This window comes from Fukomys damarensis, unplaced genomic scaffold, assembly GCF_012274545.1.
Source record: "Fukomys damarensis isolate Sample0158 unplaced genomic scaffold, DMR_v1.0_HiC HiC_scaffold_38, whole genome shotgun sequence".
NCBI lineage: Eukaryota > Metazoa > Chordata > Mammalia > Rodentia > Bathyergidae > Fukomys > Fukomys damarensis.
The window spans coordinates 19,281,344-19,285,582 of record NW_022900950.1 but is presented as its reverse complement, the minus strand read 5'-3'; positions in this window follow the sequence as shown (position 1 = coordinate 19,285,582).

Here is a 4,239-nt window from a genome sequence, read left to right as displayed (position 1 = left end):
TCGAGAGAGAATTCATTATGTATATGGAGATATATATACACACAAATTTTCATTTGTGTGTAATGACAATATTTTAAAACACACCAAATATTTTTTCTCTTAAAAGACAATTTAAAGAAAAACTCGGAACCCCAAGAAAATCAGTTCCTAAATGAGTCTGTATTCCCTCCAAGCTCTTCCCTTGTTTTTTTGTCATTAATTGTATTGACAGCTGGTAGTTCTTACTTGAGACAATTTATCTTCTCACTGCATATTTATTGAAATATACCTAGTTGTAGTATTGAACTTACACCATGAGGAAGCAGTGAATAATAGCAAAATCCCTTGGGTCCTGACAGATGGTTTAAGCATTCAGCTTTGCTGTCAGCATTAGGCCTCACAGCATATGCAAAACAAAAGAACGTTAGCCTCTGTTGGGAAAATGACATGTTATTTGAAAAAAAGGGGCATGTGGCAATTTGGACACAGTATCTGTATTTAATCCTGAATTTCAAAGATAGAGTATTTTAAATTGCAAATATTCACTTCCCCAGGTTAAAGACAGGGAATACACATAGGTCAAATTTATACTAATGGGGCCAAAGCAAACCGTTTATATTCAAAATGTGGGGGCCAGGGATTTAGCTTAGTGGTGCCACCACCTGCCTTGCAAGTGCAAGGACCCGAGTTCAATCTCCAGTATCCCCCAAAATAACGTCACTAAACTTTATTAAGTTAAATTTTATCAATATATAAGTAAAATTCTACTTTAATATAAAATGTAAGCAACTAAGTAAAATAGAATAACAAATTTAGTGGTATGTTAAGCTATATTTATTATTTATATAGTACATTGATTTTTTAATAGTTTGCAATGTCAGTGGCTGGACACTTTTATTAGTTTTAAGGGAAATTTTAGATGTAACTTGCTGTAAAAGGATATCCTTTACCAAAGTGCATTTTCTTTTCATTGATGTGATAACCCAGACAAAAATTTGAATTATATTTTTAAATAGAAAATATTAAATCTTCTATGAATTATCTTCCATTTTATCCCCATTTTTTCTGGTTCATCATATCCAGTATAGATTCCTGTTTTGTTTTGTTTTGTTTTTTTATTTGATCAGTCTCTTTTTTACTCCTACTCTAATCCATATTTTCTCTTCAAAGCACAGTTATGTTTCCCAGACACAGATCCTATAGTGTCACTACCTGGTTAAAAAATTCCCAATGATAACACTCAATTTTCTAGAAAATAATATTCAAATGTCTTTGGAAAAAATGAATACCTTTGATAATATGGCATCTATTTGCTTTATTTTTAGTCTCATAACCAGTTTTATCTCATACTATGTACTTGAATTCTTCTGTGGTTGTATATTTTGAGGAGTCTCCCATGACTCATGCCTTCATATACAGTAATTACCTCTCATAGAGTGAAGGTAGAAACTGCAATTTGCTTCTAACAAACAGGATATGCCAAATATGAAGGGACCTCATAGCCTTAATTAAGTTCCATTACAACCAGAAATGATGGAAAGTTACTCCCTTTGTTAGGTTGCACTATGTAAGATTCTCTCTTAAGAGAGGTGGGAGACTCTTCTAGGTTCTGGAGAACTGCCTTGTTGTGATACAGTCTATGAAGAGGCTACAAGGCAAGGAAAGTAAGTGCATCCAGGTAAGGCAGCATCTTGTCTACAACTAGGACAAAAATAAGAACCACAGTGAAACAATCATACAAAATAAATTCTGCAAAGAACCCAAATAACTTTGGAAATGAACTTGTCCCCTGTTCAGCCTCTAGATAAGGACACATTCTGACCAATGCTCTGATTCAAGCCTTGGGTCAAAACCAGAAAAACTGATATATTCCAGTAGCCCCATAAAAAAGTCTGTTCATACCGGTAGTTATTGCTTATGCTCCTATATCTTTCCAATCATCTCTAACGAAAGAATTCCTCTACATAATTGATGTTCCATCTGTAATTCTTTCCTTGAAGTTGTCCTTGATCTTAAACTTTATGATCCAATTCTTTTTCTGTATCCTCATGTAAATGGCATAGGTCAAATACACTATCATGTATGATGCCACCACATTAAGTACCTATTTCTTTGCATTCATGCATGCACTCATGCATGCTTTAGATAGGCATACCCAGAGAAATAGATATAAATTAGTCTTACATTGCAAGGAAAAGATCTTGCATTTATCTTTATTTCTCCATCATAAATCACCAATGCTTCACACACTTTTAAGTGTATTAACTGAATAATAATATTAATTTAGTAGTTATTATAATCAATAATAAGCCTGTTATTAATGAGCACTTTGTCCTTTGAACTGTGCTAATATTTCATAAACATTTACATTCATTCTCATAAATACTATTATTCATATTTAAAATGGAAAATGATGACATTTGGAACATGTAAACAGTCTTTGCTATTTTTTAAATTCCCACCATTTCATAACTTGCACTTTCATTCACTAACAATAAGTATATGTCTTTTGGTAATCTTTCCTCTCATTGCATAATAGTGCAATACAATTTGTTATTAATATTAATATCCTCTTGCACAAAGGACCCAAATAAGGCCAATCAGGATCTTCCTTCAGATATAAATGAGAATCACTTTTATCTTACATGCACATACACTGTATGCTGAAACTCTAGTGGCAACATTTCTGGGCATCAAATAGGCAACTCCATGAGGAAAAAGACAATATATTGAGAAAATCATAACCAAGGTATACATCAAGAAACAGAACTTACCTAATTTGTTTGATCTCCTGAATTGAGCAGTTGTGGCATGGAATTTATGTCTGACAGGTATATGAATGAATAATTCCCTTTGTGCTTCAGCTTATTTCATTTGTACAGCTCCTGAAAAATACAGTGTTTAATGTATAATTGATAATAAATGACAAAAACAGAGTTCAAATTCAGCTCCTTGAGCCCATAATCTGTAGCTATATAACAATCTCTTCTTTTTTCCCCAATTAGAATGTAAACTCATTTTAAGATCATTGAATTAAATGCATATATACTACTGTCAGCAAATTGTCTTGATTATAAAAACAATAGCTATTTATTATACACATGTAGGAAGTACATTTCATTTAATGAAAGGACACATTGAAATGCAGGAATCAGATGCTAATTTAACATACTTTGTTAAAGGTTGCATACTTGAACCTTTGTTTTGTAATTTAGATAAATAAAAGAATAGAGATTAACCTCAGATATGGTTTGTAGCAAGCTCAGTCATCATTTTCAGTCTTCATTTTTCCTGTATGTGAGTTATTTTTACAATAATAAAGGTTTTAAAATTAAAACAATAAGGTAATTCTCACTTGGAAAGAAAGTAGTTACATCTAAATATTTCATTTCCAATTATATATTTGTCTTTAATAATTCCACAGAGCCTCACAAATATATTATTTCCTGATGAAAACTGCTAATTTGATTTTATTGTGTGGACAGAGAAAGTATTTACATTTGTATTTTTAAATTTATGTTACATTTTTGATAAACAATATTTTAATAACATTTTGAAATGTGATATATGTATTATAGATAACAAAATAACTTAATCATTTTAATGACATAACCATCAATAAATATATATATATATATATATATATCGCGAGATTTAAAGCACTATATTATTCCAAAGGCTTTAAAAACCTGCAAGAGACGAGATGATATTCTGTAAGCTAGATAGTTAATATTAAAAGTGGAATCAGAAGCAAGGTATGGCCTTTGAAAACCAAATGCCAGACATGATGATCAGTATACTTTTAGAACTGTAGTAATTTATTTTACATCTGTTGACACTGAAATTATGAAAATTATATCAATAAATTATGTTAGCTGCATTCAGTATTCAGTTAATCCACAAACCTTGGAATTACACTTAATTGCTCAGTTTTCCTTTTCCTTCTTTTCTTACATCTGAGCCTAGTTTTATTAGCTCTAAATTACAAATACAAAATACATTCTCATTACCTTCATTTCCATCAAATCACCAAGACTTCATTATCTTTGACTCCATTATAGACAGGTCACCTCCCACAAAAATCCACTGACTATTCAGCCTGCCTAAAATTTGCTTTCCAAACATCATCTAGAGAAGTATAATAAACCATATTCCTGAAATCCACAGATAACCTAGAGATATTTCTTTTCATTTAAGTTTGACTGTCTTTCTTTTTATTCATAATGTCAATATGCCTTTTTTTTTTTTTTTTTTTTTTTT